Consider the following 15657-nt stretch of genomic DNA (forward strand, 5'->3'; position numbering starts at 1 on the left):
TGCTGTTTTCAGTGTCAGCATCAGCACAAACTGATGCAAATGGGAAAAATCATCATTACCTGTGTTAGTGTAAGGCAGGCTTCTCGCTACCTTAACTATAAACTTACTTATTACTTAATTAAACTACTGTAGGGCTGTGGGTAAAGCAAGAGCACGGGGAGAGCTTGGTCTGTTCAACAGGATCCACTTTAATGTCTCTACTCAACCGTAGGACAATTGAACACCGATAACTTAAAAGGTGGCACATCACTTCTTACTTCATATCACTCCGCCAATCTTAATCATCACTCACCTTACAAGCACGTAAGGTGCGCCAAATTATATAGTTCCATATCTAATTTAAAGAGCAGAATAAAATATGTATACTGTATAAAATAAGTCTTTACAAAAATAAATCTAATCTTACATTAGCTTCCTGCTGTTGGTTCTCAAGTCGATGTCGGATTCCGACCTCAATCCATTTCTGGAAGAGCCAGACTTCGGCTCTAATGTTCCACCGGAGCCTGCTTCCACACCATCGGGCGGGTGGCGAAGGAGCACTCGTCTGGCTATGCGCTGCGGCTCCCCAGCTAACGATCCAGAAGCCCTTACGAGTCTGCTCCATGATCACAGCATGGTTCCTGCTTCAGGTCTGCCTGTTTCCCAGCTCCGAGAGCTGGCGACGCAAGTATTCAGCCGAAATCCGGGTGAGTAGTCCCCTTCTCCAAATCTTGACTCATCGGCTCCACCTAATCCCCCCACAGCGCCAGCTACAGGGCGTAAAAAGGCCAAAAAATCAGGCCCTTCCCAAGCCCCTCAGGCAGAGAGAAGAAATCCAACAGTTCCAAATCCTTCTCCAGATACAGAGGACTTGGTGAACCAGAGCATACTGGGTTTGTCACCATACTCATAACAAGCGTGTCTAGATTTCAAAAGCATCTCTTCAGCTATAACTGTTGAGAGATTTTCAAATTCAGTTTGAAGGAAGTGTCTTTCTCTTGATATAGTTTTGCAGAGGGATAAGTCTACCTAAAATTAGTGATAATTGTTAAAATTGACAATCCCTTTTATTCTTTCATAGATGCATAGCAAATTAATTGTCCTTTAGTTAAATATATATTTGCTGATGCACTTAGACACATGGTCAGTGATGGAACCTGGGATCATTGGGTGTTTTGGGTATTTCAACATCATACACCCTCACCCAGGCGACCCAGCCGGGATTGATCAGGTCCCGACTTGTGTCAAAGTAGCATGTACCCACGGATCGCCCCTCTTGATCCACAGCTAGAGGCCTTTTCAGCTGCCTCTGTGGTGTTTTTGATGGCCTGTCTCTGGCGTGCACCTGTGATGCCCAGCAGGCTGTATGCTTTGCAGAGAGACCGAGCTGCGAAGCCTCTACAGCTCACCTCTATTGGCACACACCGTGCACGCCACACCCGCCTGCTGCCTTTCCTCTCAGTTGCTTCTTCCATCCGCTCCTCCGAGGAAACGGTCAGCTCCAGCAGGGCTACCTGTTTAGATAAATATAAGAACAGCACTATGGCCCTGTTCAGACCTGGTATTAACATGCGTCCTCAGTGATCGGATCACAAGTGGACAGCTTTAAGTACATTTGTTCACACCTGGCATTAGAATGCGTCTCCACATGCGTCTTCAGTGGTCACTTGTGATCCGATCTCACTTCCCGTTCCATATGCAAATAAACACATAATAAACACATGGCTAAGAAAGCAGCCGCTGTGACGTAATATTACATGAATATCAGTAGTAATATACATATTTATGAATTCTAGTACATTGTATTAACATCAAAATAAAAAGTTATTGTACCGGCGGTCCCCGGGGACCTCTGCACTGCCGGCACCGCTGCTTTTGCCAGACAACAGCGGGGTACAGCGCTCTAGAGAGCCGGGAGGAGAGAGAACAGGCGGGCGGGCGGGTATCAGCTCGCGCAAGGCAGCAGAACAAAAATACCTACACATCTCCGACAGTATGATAGTCTGTAGATATTACAGACTATCAGACTATCAGATAAACAAGGTATATTTTGTACAGACAGGTTATAGAGCACAGAGGCCGTTTCCATGCTGACAAGCGCCCGTGTCAGCCTGTTTATTCACCTGAGGGGTGCAGTGATCAGTGCAGGATCCCAGCTGGACATCAGATTAGTAAGCGGTCCTTAATGTGGCCAGGGACGCATTCGCATACACACTGCTAAAAGAATGTGGTCATATGTGGCCCAGACCACTTCTGAATGCGGTCTGAAGGATCCGATCTCAATGCGTCTTGAGTGTGTTCACACCTGTACTTAGAGCTGTCCACTTGTGATCAGATCACTGAAGATGCATGTTAGTAACAGGTCTGAATAGGGCCTATGTCTGGTCTATATTATATGTTATATTATTATTTAGCCTCAGTCCCGACAAGCTAGCATGACATGGTTACACCAGTGGATTCCTTTGTTTTTTATGTTTTCTTTTTGGGGATGCTTGAGCACTGGTCACAGCCATTGACAGACACTGACATAGTGTAATATATAATAATATAATAACTTTATAATAATAATTTAGCAAAAGTTTGGCTAGGGAAAACTGGCATGGCCATTTTCAAAAAGGGCCCTTAACCTCTGACCTCAAGATATCTGAAGGAAAATGGATTCTATGGGTACCCACGAGTCTCCCCTTTACAGACATGCCATGATTATGCTAATCCCATTCAGCTTTTTTGCAACCCCAAAATTGCTGCAACAACTTATGAGACATAACAGAGCATGGGAATGGCCATCATATACTAACTTCTATCACAATGTTCTAAGCCCTTAGAACCTTTCACAATTTAGTCAGTTAATTTATGCTTATTTCTGATTTATGACTAGAACAACTTGACACACAGTGCTGAACTGCATCTCAAATTAATCTTCAGGTTCCCAGGTTTCAGATGATGAACACCACTTCTATGTGACATCTACTGCTGACCTGCTATCTCCCCCTAAAGATCCCCTATGTCCCCTAAAAAAAGACAAAAACAGGTCTAAGTGGGTGTTTGAGCGTTAATCATTATTATTATTATTATTATTATTATTATTATTATTATTATTATTATTATTATTTTTAGCATTTTTTTCTCTTAGGGATAGTTTGGGTCTTTTGAATTGGGGTTGTATGAGGCACTTATTCATAGTCAGGGACTGCACGTTATCCCAAAATCAAACACCCATTTTTCCAAAGCCCCATTGCTCAGAAAATACAACAAAAAAAAGCACATGGTTAATTATTATGCAGAATGACGTCATCGGACCTTGCAGGTCACAATATTTTTTCCTACTATGGAAAAGACATGACCCGCCCTACTCTGCTTCTGATTGGCTTACCCTGATATTCTTACCCTAACCCTTACCGATCTCACTCCTGATGTCTAAGCCTAACCAACCCAACCACTGAAGGCATCGAGTACTAGCAAGATTGTCTGTCTGTTATCGGATATTGTTAGCGCGATATCTCAAAAAGGTATAGACAGGTTTTAACATGGGCCAGGGATGATGCTGAGGGAACATGGAGATGAGGGAACATAGAGCCTAATTTAGATGGGAAAAAATTCCTAGGTGCTGAGGGAACATAGGCCTGACCCCCAGTGGTTCCAGACCAATCATAGCTTACCATCTTCTTTCCTTTGTTTTACAAAGGAGCTCTATTTCCCCTAAACCTTGTGACTTGGAGGAAAACAAATATTGTTCCTCCTTGCAGCACCAACAGCATCATTCTTCTTTTGCTTAGCCATATTTACAGTCGTGCATGGAGGAGCCTCTGTGCTCCTATTGGTCAACATTTGGAACGTGAATGTGAAAGGATATTAAAATAAAAAAGGATGAATTTACTATGAATAAAACTAACATGAACTTTTGATCACAGGACTAAGACTAAATCTAAAAATACTAGACAAAATTAACATTATTTGTGATTTTGGGTTACATAAATAAAATGCACTTGATTTAGTATGTGGCAGATCTTAGACATATTTTGAGATTGGGTCAAGAGAAAATCTGGTCTTCTCATAATGCTCATTAATGACAGACGAGGCATGAACTCCATTGACTGATTTATTACAGAAAAAGAAAATATCCCATTTTTTTCCATAAAGACTGATATTCCTGTTAGTAATTATGAATATCAATATACTGTAGCAATGACAAGAGTCTAATAAATCAAACAACAAAAACAATTCCAATATTGGCAGTAGTAAAAAGTAACTGTAATAAGATCATTTAAAAAGAGATAATATAAGTAATAAGTAATAAGTATAAAAATTGTTGAATACTCCAAGAAATTCAGAAAGATAAAGCATTGTTCATGAAATTATTGAAGAAAAAAAAAAAAAAATAGTACGATGAAAATGTTTGTGTAAAAATGATTTTCAGATGAGTTGCACAACAAATAGCTAAATGGTTAACGATAAAAAAAAGTCCATTCTTTCCTTTTTACATAATGTCAACTTTTCACAACTCCTTCCCTTTTCGTGTAACTCAACACGTCTCAAATACAAGTTTCATGCATCTTCATAATCAACATTTCATTAATTCAATGTCAGGACATCCACCTTATAACTAATTCTTAATCTATTGAAAAATTCTTTCAAAACCCCTCAAAAGATAGTTTACAAAACATACAATTACAGAGATATTTATATACAACTTTAATCAAAACTATAAAACTTGTGTTGCCTGTTATGATGCATTTTAATGAGATCTGTATTATAGAAAAAAAAGTGAAAATTAAAATTACAACCAATTATGGCTGCCATTTCTTATTTTGAAAGAATTAAACTATGTACACGTCTGTCAACAAGCCTCAGCTTAACATCCTACATCTTTATTTGCTCTTTAAACTGTGAGAAGAACATTTCATGCATCTCGTATTAAAAATACACATCTTTGGATGAATGAAGAATATACTTCTCAGAACTCATTTTGCACCTTGATCAACTTTTTTTTAGAAAAGCAAACAACTTACAGTTTCATGTCATTTCTGTTTGATGAGATTTTCACATAAAAGTAAAAACATAAAAACAAAAGTCAAATCATATCTTACATTCCCATTTTTAGAGGAATGAAAATGTCTCCATAATATCTGAAACCTAGAAACTGCTTCATTCCTTCTTTTAAAAAAGTTCCTTTCAATATTTAAGAAAAAAAGAATCATGCATCTTAATCATCTTGTAAAATAATAACAATACAAATATTTCTAATTAAAGAAAAACCTTTGATGAATTCTGATCGGTCTCATACTTTTTACAGTCATCCTTTAATGGCTAACAAACACGTAATTTGTAATTACACATGTTCTCCTTTGCTTTAGGACATTTTCAGGAATGATTACTACTTAATGTTTTACTGCAACTCAATCTCTATACATAAAATAACTAAAATACTATTGATTAAATTATAAACAGGTACTGTTTCAGTCATTTTTGAAAGGATTCATCCTCATCATTGATATTGTTGCACTCCTTCAATCAAATCAAAAATGATTTCTTTTGAACAGTTAAAGACACTTTGGGCTTCTGTTACTTTGAGTAGAGCTTGGTTGTTTCTGGTTCACTCACAGGTTGTACATTTCATCCAGACTATCAATAGCTTCCTGTTTACTGTGGTCTCTCCACTCACTGGGAATTTCTCCTCTGCCCTGGAATTTTAATTTATAATGGTCTTCCAGTTGCTTTTGAAATCGACATACAAACCATTTCCAGTAGGTCAGTTTAGATGCATCAGGAGTAATCTGCCATGTAGCATACTTCTCTCCAGCAGTTTGATACAGTTTATAAGGAATGCTCTTATCAGAATCACGATGGTGGAAACATCTATCACTTGCAACTGATGTTGTACAGAAAGAGGTGACCAGGTTCACTGTGCCTCTAGTGTGCCATCCCTTGATCCCAGCAGGTCGATGAAATGGGACATTGTGTTTGTCAGGACTGTGATCTTTCAGTGTGTTGATACAAACAGCTGCACAGAATGGACATGTTACCCAGCAGCAGTTACACAGCTGATCAATGAGGATTTCATCAGACTTCATCCTGAATTCCTTCATCTTATCCAATGAGAGGCTGCTCATCTTCTTTATGACGGATTCAAGACCTTTCTCTATCTCTTTTTTAAGAAAGTCAAAACTGTTTATGTCACTGAAGTTTTCATAACAGATGGTGTCGAATATTAGCTTATCTTTTAGCAAACTGGAAAATTCCTCCATCCACATGTCCAGGTCTCCTCTCTGGGTTTTGACTTTCTCTGTTGCAGTAAATAAAGCTTGACTCACAAGATTTTTGATGTCTTCCACTTTTTTCTTGAGTATGTTCTGGACTTTATTTTTGTTGTCTGTGAAGATATATTTCTGTACTTCCTCCTTTATAAAAGTCTCAACTTGTCTCCTTGGGTGTTGGATGTAGGCGATAAAACCATCAAAGTCCTCTTTCTCTGCGAGCGACTTCAACACGTGTTTCTCCAAGTTCAGCCTGTTCCCACTGAATGCTGGGAAACTGCACCTCATCTCTCCAGCGAGATCAATGGCAGTCTTGTTACAGGCGGCCTCAACAGAGAAACTCAGTTTCCTCTGCAGAAGCTTCTGAAAATGTTGTAATACTGCATTTTCTTGCTTTCTACATAAGCGAGTGCATCGTTGTTCTCTTTGAATTTCTTGTGGGACTCTGAAAGCCATCTACCTGCTCTGTGAAACACATACAGTACGAGATCAACTGTAAACTCCTTCTTCAGAGCATATTTCCTCTTTGATTCAAATTCAGTCACCTTTTCTTTCACCTGGTTGGCCACTTCCTGCAAGAAAGTTGATTTGTAGCCTCTTGTAGCTACAGGTTTGCTCTTGATTGCATCAAGGGACTGTTTTTCAACATCATCAATGAAGGATCTGATCAGTTGCTGTTCTTCATACTGAAAATACCCCTTAAAGGTATATGCTGCTTTTGTCCAGGTTTCTGAATAACGGTTAAGGAAACCTTTTTCTGTGTTACTCAGATCTTGGTGCTTGCTGAGAGATACATAATGAACGTAATCTCCAACCTCTGATATTTTTTTGAATCTGCCACTGCTTTCGCATTCAGCTATGAGAGGCCATTCAAACCCAATCTCCTGAAGGATAAATGACTGATCTTGTTCATAGTTGATGTCCTCAATAGGTTTTATACCTGCAGTTAGTTCATGAACCAAGCCACTCCAAACAGAGTTGAAGTGCTTTTTAAGTTCCTCTTCATCTTTTGCCTTGTCCTTTAACCGATGAGCGAGCTCTTTGCTCTTTTGTAGCAGCTTGTTCTCAAACTCTGTCTTCTTATCATCTAGCTTTTTACAAGCGTTCTTCTGCTGGATGACTTCATCCAGTCTTCTTTTAACTGCTCTCACTTGCTCATCCTGAAACTCCTTGATTTTGCTTTCGAATCGTCCTCGCCACTGAACCAACATTTCTTTGTCTCTGTCATCATCAAAGAATGTTGTCATTGATTTTGTGATTTCTCCATAGGTTTTGTTCATTTCTTTATGGAGATAATTGAGCTCGACTTTGTCAAGTTTTCCATTTTCAATTTGGGTATGAAGCCCATTCTCAATGGTCAACATGTTGCTCCTCAGGGCCCAGGTCCAGTTCCCATACTGGATCTCAAGCTTTCTGAATACTGCAATTTCAAGTGTGTTTTTGAAACTGAAAACAAACTGTTCGTTCATCAGGGCTTTCCACAGGTCCTGGATTTTGCTTTTGAACTGTGAGAGAGTAATCCCAGCAGACTGTGAAGCTTTAGAGAGGATGATGGTCTTCAGCTCTTGGACGCTCTCACTATAACCTGGATTTGGAGGAGCCATAGGTGGACTTCCCTCCCATAGCTGGGCAAAGTATTTCACATCTTTCTGCACATCAAATGCAATGACGTCACTGAAGCACTCAGCATCACAAACCTCCTCTTTGGCTGCTAGTGAGGCCATCTGGTCCAGTTTATCTTGCAGCCGTCTCTTTCCATCCATGTTTTTCTCTGCAGCTGCAATATCTGTAACATTCTGATGAACGAACACACAACTTGGAGAAAGTTTAATTTTCTTCATCCTCATGAAAGCCTGAACAACAATCTGCAGAACATCTTGCATCTCAGCTGGATTCTCTCCAAAGATGTTGATCAGTGTCATGTTTCCCAGACCAACAACAAATGTTGCCAGTTCATTGTCGTGCTGAAGAGTGGCGTTACCTTCCAACTCAAGAGCACGCAGTCCTTCCGTGTCCACCACTAGGACGTAGTCAAACTGAAAGTCTTTCTTGATCTCCTCTGACACTTTGACCAGCTGCATGAAGGCCCCCTTGGTGCACCTGCCAGCAGTCACTGCAAACTGTAACCCAAACATGGCATTCAGCATTGTTGATTTTCCACTGCTCTGTACGCCCAAAACTGACAAAACAAAAACTCTCTTGTCGCCCAGTTTCTTGATGACTTCATCTAAAAGACTAGAGATCCATGTTAAAGGTACGTGACCTGCATCACCATCCATCAGCTCCATTGGGTGTCCTGATATCATCAGCTCTGCAGCCAGCTCCGGGTATTTAGACCAGTCAGTCTGTACCATCTTTGTTTGTTTCTGCAGAGATGCATGGGCTTCATAGATCTGTCCCATTTCTCTAAAGATGTGCTCCAAGCCAAAAGTTGCTGGCTGTAGTTTTGTTGATATTTCATCAAGCTCAGTTTGCTTTCTTTTTAACACATCAGATTTGTCATGCTTCTTCTTCAAAGCCAAGACTTCAGTCCACTTTTCATCATAGTTTTGGAGAATTGAAGAGAGTTCGTCTGTGGAGAGGGCATCTATTAAGATCTGAGTCCATTTCAGGAAATAGACTTTGTCTGTTGATGGCAAAGATGAGAGGCTTTCAATGAACAACTTCATCGGTTTACTGCAGGAAGCAGTGTGTTGTTTTTGTCGTATTTGGTTTAATTTCTGTTGCTTTTCACATTTCTCCTTCTCAATGTGTCCTTTCAGGTGATACAGTTCTTTGTTTATTTTGCACCACTCATGCCACAGCTGGCCTTGACAAGGGAGAAATGTATCTTTGATTTTTGAAACATCCATCCCCTGAAGGAAGTTCATTACTTTCAAAGCAGCAGATTTTCCTTTTTGACAGGCTTCATCATCTTCATCCACTCTGATTCCAGAGACCTCAGCCATGGTTTCAAGCTGGAAGGATGCATGTGGTCCAGACAAAATGTTTCCAATGACTTTTTTCAGTTCTTTCGAAACATCTGACTGGCTTCTGTCCTTTAGACCCATTTTGTATTTCCCCTTTTTTTTCTCAACGGCACCACAATCATTATCAGCAATGAGAATAATGAGAGGCTTCGGAGACTTGAGAAGGGCTGAGATAACTGCAGTAATTTGTTTACCTCTTTCCAGAGTTGGTACAAGAACAACATTGACTGAAGATCTGTCAGTCAGTATGTTACGCTGTTTTTCAATCGACAGAGCATCACCATGAAGATTACAGAAGGCAATGCAGTCAGTGAAGGCATCATTGGGTTTTCCAGCAGGGCAGTACCAGGCAATCTCTGCCACACCATCCATCAGATGTCGAGACTTGGTGCTACCTGGGCAGTTTCTGTGGAAGAAGGTGTTGTGACGGTCGTTGATCAAAGAGTTCATCAGCTGAGATTTAGACAGAGATAGTGAACCCAGGCGGAGAAATGACACCATGGGTGTCTCTGCTTTGCAGATGGGCATACTCTTCATGGTGACAATGTTTGAATTGTCTTTAATTTCATATATCTTCCATGTTTTTCTTATTTGTCTGAATGTCCACAGAGGACAGCCAATATCCATTGTGACTGGGTCAGGAACAAGCAAAGGTAAGGCGTACTGACATTGTGATAGCTTTGTAATCATGTTCTGCTTAAAGAAGCTGTCTGAGCAGTGAAATACTGCCATTTGAACATCCATTGGATGCACATGAGTCTTGAGTTTTGATTGGTCAAAGTCTACACTGGTGCTGTAAAAATCATCCAAGTCATCGTCATCTGTGTCAACAGTGTCAAACACTGGAACAGGATTTGAATGGCTCACCTCAGGACTGTCTTGTTTCACAGAAACATATCTGGCTCTGTAGTCTAACATCATCAACCTCTGAAGAAAAGTAAGAGCGAGATCTTTCTCAGATGTGTCATGGTCCTGTCTCACAGGTGGACCTACTTTAAGAAAATCTGCTGGTGACAACTTCTGTTGTTGTTTGTCTTGAAGGTGAAGTCTGCCAAACAGTGCTCTTTGATATTGTTTCTTCCTGTTGATCTCTTCAGAAATCTCCACTGACTGCTGTGAAAAAGTAAATAAACATGTACTGTATGTAGAAAATGATAATGTCATACAATGGGATATAAAGTAAATAGTCTTTGAATTTAATGTGAATTAAATTTGGAGTTTCTTACCTTATCCATGTTACCACTCGTATCCATATCTAAGTTACCTGAAAGACAGCAATGAACCAGAGGGACAGATAAACCAATATGTTTTTCTAATGTTCATTGCAAGTTATTTTGAATCTTAAAAGTTATAATTAGCTCTATTTTTGACAGTGTAGGGACCTGCCATTTTGGGTGGCAGACACAGTGAACTGTCTCCCAGAATCCTGGAGGTATGCTCTCCTTGACCACAGGACTCAGCTCAGTCCTCATTGGTTACAGTAACATTTCACCCTGAGGTGTGAAATTCACACAGAACAAAACCAGAGGAATGTCCTTTGTTCCTTCTCTTTCTTCTCATCTGCTCATCTCTCCTGACGTGTGAGAGGTGAGCTGCTGCGCTCTCTCTGCTCTTCATCTCCTCAACCCAGGCTGACCTGGTTGAGGTGAACGGCTCTCAAGTCCAGAACTTGCAAAACAGTTCTGGTTCTGATCAATGGCCTGTTAGGAAACAGCCATTGCAACCAAGGAACCAAACGGCAGACGACGCGAGTGCTCTGCCCTTTCCACCAGCTAACTTCAAGCTATCAAGCAAAGAAGTTAGCACCAAACTAACAGCAAAGACGACCTCTTTGACTTGGAACCACAACTTCAACACATGGAATCACAAACCCTTTTCTTCCATGGATTGGTAACCTACTGGGCCTTAGCATTAGCAATCGCACAGGGCTGAGCAAGACTGTCCAACTTTGATTTCTAGAATGTACTTGTATTGATTTGGTTTAATGTTATTCATTGAGTTTGACTGTGTTGATTTATCTGTATTTGATTTTTGGGTAACTGGCTTCGCCACATCTGATGTGTTTAGTTTATGCTTCACATAGACAAGGTCTTGCATGCAAACTAACCATCTTTTCTAACCCACTGCATATCTAACACACATAAAGATCACATACAGAAACTGTGAATTAGTTAAACATAAACATACAGCTTCAGATAATCTTAACCCCCACATCACCCCCCTCTCTGTCCTAGAACAAAGAGGTCATGTGATGACATGCTGACGGCCATCTTTGATTCCGCCATCTTTGATTCAGCCATCTTTGTAGTTTTACAGTGCTCGCCATTTTGTTTGTAGGCCATACAGACATTTTGAGACAAGAACCCATCTTGTTTCCCCCCCCCCCCCTCTCTCTCTCTCTCTCTCACACACACACACACCCACACACACACACACACACACACACACACACACACACACACACACACTGTGTTTGGTTTGTTTAGTTTAGTTATTTAGTTAGATTAATGTTGTGTTTTGAACCTTTATTATCTTGTAAATAAATGTTTGTGGAATATACATGCTGGTCTCTTTAATGTTGCACAAGAGTGAATAATGCCAACCTCAGCTATGTCAAGAACTCCGATATCCTTCAACCTTTACTATCTATTTTGGTTATAGTTATTAATTTAATTATTAATCAACGTTCCAAATTGATAGTTTAGCATATATAATGAGACTATATTAACGTTTTGGTCATTGGTCCCTGATTCCAGGGTGGTGCCCCGTTTATTATTGATGTTTATTGATAATCTTTATTAATATTAATAATTATATTATTATTTATTAATTATTTTGCTAATAACCAAAACCTACCAAAGTAGAACCCCTACAACAGTTTGGGGTTATCTTACATTAAAATATTCCTTAAAATGTTATCTTTCTTCTTGGTTGCAGATTATACAGACTTGATTTCAGACTTCCCCCCTATGCTGTGAGTCCTGCTAAGAAAACTTGAGATTTTATATAACCTTTACAGTAGTTCACCTGGTTAGAGCATTTGAGATTAAGAATGTTTTCAGTAATAACTGAAAACAGCAACAAAATAAATGTACCATCACTCAGTAACACGCAGTGGTGCACCAATTCAATAAAGGTATACAAAAATATAAAAGCAAGGTAAAATAATATGCTCATTTCCAAATTTCAAATAAATATGGGTAGTTTTAGAAAACGCATGCTGTTCTATAACCATGATCCCTATTGAGCTTACCTTGATTTCAGCTGTATCCACCTCCATACCTTCTACTGCAGCATAATGAAAGAAAAAAGCAGATTGCACAAGATCAAGGCTTAGAAATAACACTATTAGTTAACCATCTTACTTTCATTGTATTTGCAATGTGTCTGTGTTAAATTCCATTTATTTCTGCAAATGATTTTACATAATATCTGTCATAATAACATAATATTTTACATAATATCACCCTCTTCAGGTCAGAAAAAGACATTGAAGTTTTACTGCAAAAAGAAAATATTAAAATAATCTAGAAATTGTGTTGGTTTAGTTTTTTTTTTCTTTTTGCACGTAGGGTTGTATGACTTTATAAAGACATTTTTGGTCAGTTATGTGATGTGATTGATTTTGATGTGATTTTGGTTGTACTGTGATATTAGAGACTTGACAGTTGCAGGATGATGCCTATAAATTGTACAGGGTCCTCATAACCTAATACATTTATCTGACACGATTGGTAAGATAAAGACACCCCAAACCATTTTGGTAAAGTTAAAAAAGATTACTTGGTTTTCATAATAGATCATGTCTCATTCAATCTTTCACAACCTGTAAGCAAACCGTGGAACCACCCTGTTCAGCAACATTGATCACTAAATAGGTATTAAAAAAAAAAAGAGTTGTTTCCCCAGAAATTAATGATTACTTTCATTTATTCAACTGGAGAATCAAGATGTGTGCATTAAAACCTATTAAACTAAAGCTATTGTATTTTATGTTTCAGAACAATTATTACTACTATACTCTCATGCTCAAATATCTGCTTGCTTTAAAAGATTCAAAATCAAAGCTTTGATGTATTTCTAATTTAAGTTCTGTCCACATTATCTTTATGAAGCAGTATAGGTGTAAATGGAGGACAGAACCTGCCAAAATCAAAAGTAAATAAATGACTCGATAAATAAATAAATATGACATTAAATGTACTAAAAAATAAATAAATGTAGATATTCATTAATTGATAAAATGTGACATTTTTTATAATTTGCTTCTTTATCGATTTAACTGTGTATTAATTCTCCAATTTACTATTGTATTTAATTTTCCCTATTATTTATTTATTTTTCCATTTATCCTTTTACTTTAAATTGAATTATTCATTATTAAATTGTATGTATTGATTTATGTATTTATTTATTTAGTTCTGCATGATTTTCCCTTCGCATTTTCCCCTATATTTATTCCTCCAAACTTATATATTTCTGTATTCTTTTCTTTATACATTTCTTTATTTTGCATATCCTACTTCATTATGCAAATGAGGGGGCTGTCATTCAACGTGTGTCATGGGGTCAGAGTGCATAGATCAATTATATGCTAGCTATCGTTTGATTTGCACACCTGTAGCGGTCGGAGCAGCAGCAGGAATGAAGACTGGACTTGGAGCAGACAGCGTTAGTTAGTTAGCTAGCACATAGAGTGCTACAGGAATGAGTTAGCATTTTAGCACTTCTGGTTCCCTCGTCTGGAAGTCAGTGTTTTTTTAATGGGTTTTTCATTAGATGCCTGAAATAAGTTTTTTTTTTACATTTTGTTCTACCACATTAAATACATCAACAAATACCCCGGTCGTGGATTTTGAAGCCTTTATGTGTCTTAGAAAAGGCGGTTGCTAACAACAGTGGCTAAATGAGACTACTAAACATTTTCACGCCAACTCATCCGCCTTTACAGCCTCGTTGTGTAAACTCATGGTCATGAAACCATGCTGTAGTTCATTTATAGCCTAACGTTAGCTTTTTACTTCTACCGATTGCATTCACACTTCAAAAATCATAAAAGTGGTGTTCATTTGTGAAGATTATCTTACAGAACAAAACGTGTAAGTATTATAAATGTGTGTTTGCCACAGAGCTTATTTTCAGCAATAATCCAAAACCCAATGGAAAAATCCCATTGGCTTTTTGTCAAGGGAACCCAAGGCGATGCTAACTTCCTGGTTGGCCAACAAAAATACGTCATCACTGCAACACTCTATAGTCAATTTATGCTCTGTGATCTCGATCAACCAATAGGTGAAGAATTGACCCCATGACCTACGTTGAATTACAGCCCCCTAATTTGCATAATAAAGAAGAAATGCATGAAGAAATGTAGAAAGAAAAGAATACATAAATAAATAAGTCAGGGGAAATAAATGAGATGGAAATGAAAAGGGAAAATAATCCACAAATAAATAAATACATTTAATTTAATAATTAGTAAATACATTGAAAAATAAAGTTCAGATAATTTTTTTTTTTAAATAAATACATTTAAAAGTTAAAAAAATACAAAAATAAATAAATAAAATGGAAAATTTCGAGTAGAGTAGTAGTAGAGTAGATAGGGGTATTAATACAAAGGTAAATAAATAAAGACGCAAATTATAACAGAAATATCAATTTATGTCACATTTTATCAATTAATTAATGCCTACATTTATTTTTTATTATTATTTAAATATCCGGTCATTTATTAAATTTTGATTTTGTCAGGTTCCTCCATAGGTGTAATCTGTGAATACACATTAAAGGTTAAAACCTCACTTGTTTGATTTTGCTGAAACACTGAGGTATTGATCCTCTCTTCTTTGGGGGATCTGTGGTCCAGGTGTTCTTTCTTCCCTCTATTTTCACCACACATCACTCCACTGTAGCCGTGGTGACCATTTTCAGAGACCACGACGTCTATTTTTTCCAGCAGAGCTATTATCTCTCTTTCATCCATCATACTTTTTGTACATGTGTGATATCTTTTTTCAACAAAACTGCTGTTGGCGTTCAGGTCGGTCAATGCACCTTCACATTTTTCATCTGACTCATGAGTCACAACTGTCATTACATAAGCAAGTAATTCTTTCCCAAAAGCTTTTTCTAACCACTGCACTCCTGAACTGTAATGGCTGCTATGTAGACCATGCGGTACCAGTAAGAGAAAGGCATGGATTTCCTGATTCAATGGGAATTTATCAATATTTTGTAGACCAAGCATGTTAATGACAGAGATGTGCCGACCACACAAATCATACAGTTTGGTTGAAAACTGTTCCACATTTGTTTGCTCGTCATGGTCAATTAAGATGTTTTTTGATCCAATCTCAACAGAATTTGCGTCACCAATTAACACAAGTGTGAGTTCAGGTATCACTAAAATAAAATAAACAGAGAACAACATCCCTATGTTACACTGCAGTAAT

At 38.3% G+C, this 15657-nt stretch overlaps 1 protein-coding gene and 2 pseudogenes across 1 annotated transcript in view; all 3 read right to left on the bottom strand.

Moving 5' to 3' along the window:
- The window catches only part of LOC141781524 (interferon-induced very large GTPase 1-like), a 175159-nt gene that overhangs the window by 66666 nt on the left and 92836 nt on the right, over positions 1-15657 (bottom strand). The window lies entirely within an intron of this gene.
- LOC141781441 (interferon-induced very large GTPase 1-like) overlaps positions 1-15657 on the bottom strand; it is a 50941-nt pseudogene that overhangs the window by 19732 nt on the left and 15552 nt on the right.
- LOC141781442 (interferon-induced very large GTPase 1-like) lies at positions 4091-15188 on the bottom strand (annotated as a pseudogene).

This window comes from Sebastes fasciatus, chromosome 13 (genome assembly GCF_043250625.1).
Source record: "Sebastes fasciatus isolate fSebFas1 chromosome 13, fSebFas1.pri, whole genome shotgun sequence".
In the NCBI taxonomy this organism is placed as follows: domain Eukaryota; kingdom Metazoa; phylum Chordata; class Actinopteri; order Perciformes; family Sebastidae; genus Sebastes; species Sebastes fasciatus.